We start from the raw sequence: 9,535 nt of genomic DNA, 5'->3' as shown, positions 1-9,535 counted from the left end.
GTCCCTTTAACATAGTGTATGGTTGGGAAATATTTGGAAAAACAATTTGGCAATAGATACTCTGGGCTTTAAAACCTGATGCCTGGAAATTCAAGCTTAAAATGGCATGTGGCCAGCATCCACTGGCTCTCTTTTCTAGATTCCTACCAAAATAACAACCAAGACAGAATAAACAAACACACACACACACACACACACACAGAAAATTAGGACCAACAATCAACCAAATTTCATAATCTAGAAAATAACTCAACTAACAGCAAGGCTGACAAAAATGAATAAAATAAGTTCAGTTAATTCCAATTGACTAGTTACATTATGCTATACCAAAAGAAGTTACATATACTATCCCATTATGCTGGTACCAAGAGTATGAGCCTATATAAAATTGCATAGAAAGAACCTGTCTCTTTCTCCAACTGGTTCCTCTCTGACTTAGAAATGCATGATCTACAATAAATTGAAAGTTATGTAACTGCCCAATTATTTTATGGGTATTCTTAATAACAGTGTCCAAATCCTAGAAGTTGCTTTCTCTGCACATAGACAAATTGCCATTTCCAGAGTAAACTTGGGAGGAATGGTGGGGATGGGGACAGGCCTGTTAGTGTAGGAGCATCTAAAGTATAGCAATCTTCTCAAAATAAAGCAAGCACAAGTACTCAAAGACACCACATAGAACAGTATATATTTGGTCTTTTTTTTCCCAGTAACTTGATCTGCTTTGTCCTTCGGGCACCCGGGACTGGTAGATTATGAAATCTCTTAAAGGAGATCTATTCTTATTGCCTTAGAGACAAAGAAGTGCTTATATAAATTGAATATTCTTTGAAAAAAATAGAAAATAAGAAAATTGGACTTCTAATATTTTCAATGTGCTAAAAAGTATATTCTTATAGAATCTAACTCAAAAAGATTTTAAGAATTGACATTCACATAATTTAGGTGCAACTTTGGCAAACACAATTAGTTCAATATTTCTGGTTTAATAAAAATAGCTGTTTGCCCTGACAATATTATTAAATATTAAATATAATACAAATATGGATTTTTATTTTCTATGAGTATGTTCTTCCTAAACTTATATAGGTTTACAAATTGAATAAGCTAGCATTAATTGGACTAAATACTTAAGATTATTAAAAATATAAATTTGTGTTAATAAAATTGAATAATTATTCTGACAAACTTTATTTAAATAATTACTTTGTTTTGCAGTATGTCAGCTTGAACATAATCTCCAAGATCCCATAAGATAAGCTGATGATCCCTTGTTTCTTGCCTCTTCCTTTTCTTTGAGATGTTCATCATTAATCAATGTTCTTCCTATTGCATTAGCCTAAACAAAATTATCTCTTTAAATTTCCAGTGCATTTGGTTTATTCACAGTATCAACCTAAAAGTATTTGATATATGAAATCATCAAAAATAAATTCATCTTTTTTTTTCTTTCTGACTGGGTGAGCTAATCATTTCTGTATCTCCTTTAAAACAATTTGACTTTTTCTGCCCAGATGATGATAAACATAGACTATCATGCTCTTTGCTTAAATGATATATCCTCCTCTGTAAAAAATCAATCCCTTCTAATGAATGGTGAATTTGCCACCAGAAAAAAATCCCTCAAGTTAACACCTTGTTAAGGTAACCCTTTCAGCTATTTTTATTCAAGCTCTAATATATCTTTCTAATTCATCTGAACAACTTGAGATTTATCAGTTGGGCTATGTTGCATATTAACTACATTCTACCCAAAACTTGGATCCACCAAATTTGAATACAAAATCAGTTATATTCTTTTAGTATATTTATTAACACAACTGATTCTGAATGACATAACTTCTTCACCTTTGGAGAAGGCTGGTTAGACTATCACCAGAGATAAAGCCAGAAGTTCCTTTACCAAGCCTGTAGACTAACATTTTTTGTGCGTAATTTATCTGAACCTTCTGGACTCGAATAACAAATGGAAACCTGCAGCGTTGCTCCTCTTAAGTTAGTTATTAAGATGAGGTGACACTATTACCTATGCTGAGTATATATCAGGGTTTTTGTAATGTTGCAGTGGGTTGATTATATGAGAACACACTATAGCCCAATTTTTGAGAAACAACACAACATTATTTCAACAATTAATCACTTTTTTTACTTTTATCATACAATAATTCATGACACAAATTCTGCAATATGAAAATCATCTAAGCCCAGTTCCCATTTTGAGTTTTGTATTTTCTAGCTTCTGTTTCTGCCAGTGTCCTTTCTTTCCGTTTAAAATGTTGACCTTTTTCTCTAAATCAGCCTGAGAACCACCTTAAATCATATCTCCTCCATTAAACCGTCACTAAATGAGTAGAAGATGTGTTCTCTTTTGTTTATGTGAAATCATTTGACTCAATAGACATTTTCATTATTTATTTACACATATAATTATTTTCCTCAGAATTTTACAAGTATTGGTGAATTTCCATTGAAAATTAATTTTTCAGAGAGAACTACATTGAGTCTATCTATTCATGACCACTTTTATAAGTGAAAAAATATTCAATCTTCATAAAATCTTTATGTAAAATTGTTCCAAATTGGTTTCATTAGGTCAGTTTTTCCTTTGTATCACAATATAAAGATTTGACAATGTTTTGTTCATATACATTTTACCAAATATACTAATTACTTTATTTTTATTTAACTTTTATTTTTGGTAACATGTAATTAAAAAACAAAACAAAAGATATCTAAAAATGGCAGTCATTTTCCCGACTTCCTTGCAAAAATCCCTTTCCTCAGTAATCAGTTTCAACTCTTTCCACTATTTCTTTTTCTATTTACTTTCATATATGTAAATAATATGATATTTAGCTCTATGTTTATAAATAATTGCATTTCAGTATTTTTATAAATTATAATACTCAGATTTAAAGGAGCTGTATGACTTGAATAAAACTTGTATCTGTCCTATTTGCTGTCCTTAAAGGCAAATGAATGCACATAAAGCAGAAGCAGGTTTTTTGGTCACATTTATCATCTTTGTCCTTGTACATTCTTACTTAGATGGGTAAGCCCTCCCCCCTGCCTTTTTTTGATATTATGGAGAAAGATATCTTTTTTATTTCAATGTCTTATCTGTAAGCTCTCATAGGCCAATGTCCACAAGCTACAATCTCCCTTCCAGGGTAGAGTCATCCTAGACTTGAATCAGTTATGTGACCCTAGGTTGGAGCTGGGTCCTTGGGGTGGTAGTGAGTAATACTTTGGGACCATAAGTAGGTGGAAGAGAGTCCAAACAAGGAAAAAAGCAATTGCTGAATGACCCCCTTCGGAGTCATTTCCAGAGAGGAAAGTTAAGAATATTTTAGCCCATCCTCTAACTTCTGAATGTATTCTTAATTAGTTGGTGAGAATATATTCTTTTTGTTAAGACCTGTTTCTGTTTGTCCTTGCAGATACCATGGTGGCTATAATGCTTGCATCCATGACTAAAGGGGTGGCAAAAACCCACCATTGCATTTTGTAATGCCGCAATTTGCTTATTCCCAGTTTGCTTTCACCTTCATTTCATTCCTACCTTACTTGGCTTTCCTCAACTAACTTTAAAGTGTTATTTCTCCAGATCTCACTGTCCTGATTGCCCAGAGAAAGAATGCTAATCTAAACTCCGGGCCCCAAAAAAACTACTCCTTGACCATTCACAATTGCTAAATGCCCTGAATCTCTGCCTAGAATTAGAGGAATGGATGGTGTGTAAAGGTTAGATATTTTCCCCCAAACATGACACAGATCTGGTCTTTCTGTCCCAAATTCAGTGATGTTGGGATTACTTCATTCTCCTTATGAATAAGAATCTTTAAAGAACTTATGCAAAAATTAGCCAGAGCAACTAAAGTATTAGCAGAAGGAAGATTTGAAAGATAATCTCATGGAGAGATAAGATGAGTTGTGTTTTCAATCTCTCAGGGTGTAACACTGAATAAAGTCAGAGTAGAGAAGTACTTAAATGATAAATGACAGAGAGATTAATTGAGATTTTAGATTATCAGAAATAGTAAGTTAGAAGAATCGACACTAAGAATCTTGGTCACATATATTGTTCACTATATTTAGAAAGTATTACTCCTCCTCACTAAAAATTTTAGTTTGTTCTTAAGAAGTTTTCCAAACAGGGCAAAAACTGCTTGCCACTGTTTCTTAGTATTAAATAAATTCATAGGAAAACTAAGTATTAGCAGAGTCAACAGTGAAAAATTGTACATTTTTGAGGAGCACTGAAATTCTAAGCACATCCTACTTGTCAAGGAGGATATTGAGAGTCATGTCCTTGGTAAAAAATGATAGCAGACAAATGTTCTTGATGCATGGCTCGGGTTGGAGGTGATTTAAGTGTGTTGAGTGATTAAATGAAAAGGAATAAGGTATATATGCACAGCAGGAAATATACAAGAATATTTGTAGCAGCATTTTTCACAATAGCACAAACCTGGAAATGACATCAGCATGTATCAATGGGAGAGTGGATAAATAAAACTGTGAAGAGTTACATAACGAAATATATATAGCATTTGAAACAAATGAACTATAAAGCTATACAATATGAACAAATCTTAGTAATATAATAATAAAAAGTATTCCCAAACTATTATGTACAACATACTATACTATAAACTTGAAACAACTAAAATATTTATTTCAGAATTTTCATGGGTTTAATAAAACTATACAAAAACAGAAAGTGACGAAATTATGAACAAGAGATTCAAAATCATAGTTAACTAGACTGGGATAGGACACTTAACTTTAGGGAAAATAAGAGGTGAGACTGTATGGTTACCTATAGGTTATTGTCAAGATTCTAGATTTTAATGTGTGGAGGTGGGTTCCTGAATCATTATTACATTATTAAAAATAACTGATTGGCTAACTCAAGAAATAAAAATGATCTACGCATGAACCAATGATAGGAGTGTGTGATGAAGAAAGGATTGGAAAGAACACAATTCTGTGTGAGATTTAATTGAGATGCTTTCAGGGTATGAATTTATCAGCACTCATCCTGTAAGATCTTCCTAGCATAGCAAGCTTCTTTTTGGCTAAAGTTATGAAGCCAAAACAATAGACAGTCTCCCTTGATGGAAGGTGAATAATTTGCACCACTCTTTTTCTACAAAAAGACCAGAAAAAAAGAGGACTTTATAACTTAATTATATCTCCTTCTAGAGTCTTTTCAAAAGGGTCCCAGGTGCTTGGATTTTTATTGGAATTAAATCTGTAGAGGGATTATAACATAGAGATTCCCTTCAGGATAACTGTCCTATTGTGTAGATTTAAAGTCAGGATTATTAATTCAATAATTTTCTCATGTATGGACTGAAAATTCACTGATACCTCAACCCTTACATGAGCTTTTATTCTTCCGGGAAATGAAAACGGTGATCTAGAGCCCCACTATCCAATACAGTAGTCATGAGCCATGTGTGGCTGTCAAGCACTAATATGAAGCAGAATGTGCAGTAAATTTAAAATACAGACCTGATTACACAGTGTGAACAAAAGAAAGTAAACTACTTCATTAATAATTTTTATTATCAACTACATATTAAATGACAATATCTTAGGGATACTGGGTTAAAAAAATATATTTTTAAAATTAATTTCACCTATTTCTTTTTTTCAAAGTGGCCATTAGAAAATTTTAAATTTCATCTAAAGTTCACATTCTATTTTTTACTGAACATTGCTCATCTAGAAAGATCAGTATTTCCCAGTTACTACTGAGCCTTCTTTAACTGTTAACATTCTACTCCATTGAGGAAGAAAACAAGAAAAATAGGATTTTGCTTTCAAATTCTGAGTTGCCAAAGCAATTCTTTCATGTGAGAAACTGAAAATCATTCCTAGAGGGCTATTTTTAGGGACAGAGAGACCATCTGGTGAGTGAAACTGATCACTCCAGAGAGGATAAAAGGCCTTAATGGAAACAAGCTAGGAGAAAATTCTTCACCCATCTTCTAGGGTTTGTGACAAAGATAATCTCTAATGTTGTTTCAATCTGAAATGAAGTAAAATGTGAAAAGATAATAGATGCATATACAGACACAACAGAAACCTAAATTAAAGATATCATAATCTGATTGTAAAGTGGATGACTAAGTAAGTAATAACTTAATAATGATATAAATAATACTAATACTAGTAATAATAAGGAAAAAAAACCCAAAGAATCAAGCCAAATCCATTGTGTATTCTAAATGGCTAAAAGTAGCTTGATGAATGAGCTGGGCATGTGAAGTGACAAAAATTAATATTTTTTTCAAGAAGGAATTTCAAAAGATCAGGCTCTAACTCTGGGATTTCCATCAGAAGTCCCTAGTGGGAGAGTCTAGTTTAGAAAACTCTTAGGTATTAACCCCAAACCACTGTGCACACACACATAAATATACACAAATACATGCAATTCTAGGAGAGATGGAAGCCCCCTAGTTAGGAAAGGTTGAGTCAAAAAATAATCTCCTTAGAGTATCAGCACTTCACAAATCCTTCTACTTAAGCTTTCAGTGGTTTTCTGTTGCCTAAAATTTTAATACAATATTCAGCCTGGCGCTCATCATCTTCCATTATACTTAACATCTTCAACGTTTACTGTTTCCCATATCTTGACAAGAAGCCCAACCTCTTGTCAGTCTGGACCCAGTGCAAACAAACCTGACTCCCTGCCCTCGGGGTCTTTCAGTCACCCCACACCACTCAGAGCAGTACCATGTCTGTTGTAGCTAATCCTCAAATTGCTGTCCGAATGCATCATCCTTCCTAAAGTTTTAAAAATTCTGTCATACACCTACTGTTTCCCTCCTTTGTAATCCTACATGAATTAATTTGTATTTTTAATGGCAGTTAACATTTGTTTTTTATTGTAATTATTTTATGATTCTTTTTTACAAATATTAAACTCCCAGAACTCTATCAGACAACCAAAGATAACTGAATCTTGGTATTAGAAGTTGTGCAATAAATATTCATTGAATTAAAAATATTATGCAGCTTAATAGAAAACAATGCAATTGTAAGCTTAACTCTTATACAAACAAATGTGCATGCCTTATTTATTGAAAAAAAATACAGTTTTGGAAGTAGCTTCATACTTATACATACTTATCTAGCTTATTTATCTGTTATGAATTGATTATAGTCATCAAAAATAATTTACTTCAGAATTGGCAACTTTCACCTTGGAAAGAACTCTTAACTTCATTTGTAATAATTGAACTGCCACTTTAAAAAAAAAAAAAAAAACTCATGCAGCAAATTATTTGAATATGTTTCTTTTCATTTCATAGATGTCCCTCTACTCTTTCACCCAATCCTCCTAGAAAAAAAATGTTCTATGTTCAAGCACTTTAAAACCTTTAGAAAGAAAGGAAAATCTTTTGCTGACTTTATTTCTCCTGTTTCTTTACAAAGTATCAGAAGCTCTCTTACACTTACAGTTTCCTTTTACAGTTTCCTGTTAGAATAGGAAAATTACAGTTTCCTATTCTAATTCTCTGTCTTGTATATTACGTCAGTGGGTTAGTTAATATTAAATCTTATTCTTCTCAAATATTTTATACAATTTCAAATCTCTTTAACTTTCAAGTCAGAAGATATTTATGGTCCTTGGAGAAACTTGATCAAAGTACACTGTTTGTATATTCTCGACTCCCTCCTAATGAAAGAGATTCTCTCACATCAAAGCTTCCACACACTGTTTTGAAGAAAACTGGATGACCAGCAGAGTTACTGTCTTTAATTTATTAATTACTGTTTGCTCAATTCCATGCACCAGGATCTCAGGCAATCACCAGCAGGACCTGCCAGCAGCAATGTAATTTCTCAGAGACTATTTCTCCAGGGTTTCGCTTTGTACCAACTTTCCACTCCCTTTCCTTTCAAGATTTTTTCTTATTTTTTTTTCTCACAAATAATTTTTACATCCAGTGTTAAACAATATTGCATTTCATGCTCACTTGCTGCTTCAGGTCTAGTAACCACATTTCTTATGAACCGTGTAATAGTAAAAGTCAGATTGGTTATTTGCTTTTTGATGTGAAATGCTTATTGCACATGACTGAGGTGCCACAAATTATTTTGCCTCTGATCATGTCACACATAATAAAACAAGTAGCACTCAGCCTAGAACACAGATTGACTCACAAAGTTTACAGAAGTTTGTCTTTTTATGTGAAATGTACTGCTAATGTAGAAAAATAAGAATTGAGAATTATTTGCTGCCCCAAAAAACCCTAAACTTAAAAAAAAAATTAGAACCAACTTAAATATATATACACACTTGTACATATCACACACATATACATATATCTAGTCTTAACAGTATATTTGCTTAAAAAATAAAGTTTAAAGAAAATCTCAATACTTAGGACAGATATATTGTAAATTATGTATCACTGAGACAGAATAAGATTATAAAGTAGTAATGTATGTAATGAAACATGAATCAATGTTATTTAGTTGATACAGAAAATGAAGAAAGTAAAAACAAAGAGAAAATGGATAGATACACACATATAGATACACACACACACATATACACACACACACAGGCAAAGACATTCTTTTCTTAATTTTGTTCCCTAACAATGATGGCCATTGAAATGTGGCTTTTTTTTTTTTAACCATGAAGAAGGCATATTTTCTTTCTTTTTTCTGTTATTGAGGATAAAATATATACTACTTCCACAATAGGAGAGTACTTTTTGCAAAACCTAAAAAGATAACTGGCATATCTTTGAAGGATTTGGTAAGATTCAATTCTTTAGAAAGATTAAGAATAGCTCAATTATAGATACACTGAAATGTCTATACACAACTAACCAATAAAAAAGAGACCTATGTATCTGTATATGTTATGGTAGTTTCTTTTTGTGTAATTACCTCCTATTCACTCCGTTGGTGAGGGGGTATTCCCACTCTAGGGTCTGGGATGACTAGAACACAGGACACCTACCACTGGACAGGACACTAAGCTGGACCACAGTTTATTAGCCACGTATACGCATCACCTAGGGGAGGAGAACACGGCACTGCACAGAGGGCCACACGGGGGTTGTGCTGTGGAACAGAGTGCACACCAAGGACCATGGGGGGCAAGTTTTATAGTCTCAAGAGGGTGAAGTAAGTCAGACAGAGAAAGACAGATATCATGTGATAACGCTTATCTGTGGGATCTAAAACAATGGTACAAATGAACCTACTTACAAAACAGAAGTAGAGTCACAGATGTAGAAAACAAACTTACAGTTATCGGGGGGGAAAGGGGGGGAGGGATAAACTGGGAGATTGGGATTAACATATATACACTAGTGTATATAAAATAGATAGCTAATAAAGACCTACTGTACAGCACAGGGAACTCTACTCAATACTCTGTAATGACCTATATGGGAAAAGAATATAAAAAACAGGGGACATATGTATATGTAAAACTGATTCACTTTGCTGTACAGCAGAAACTAATACAACATTGTAAAGCAACTATACTCCAGTAAAA

This window comes from Balaenoptera musculus, chromosome 5 (genome assembly GCF_009873245.2).
Source record: "Balaenoptera musculus isolate JJ_BM4_2016_0621 chromosome 5, mBalMus1.pri.v3, whole genome shotgun sequence".
In the NCBI taxonomy this organism is placed as follows: domain Eukaryota; kingdom Metazoa; phylum Chordata; class Mammalia; order Artiodactyla; family Balaenopteridae; genus Balaenoptera; species Balaenoptera musculus.
This window is presented reverse-complemented; position numbering follows the sequence as displayed.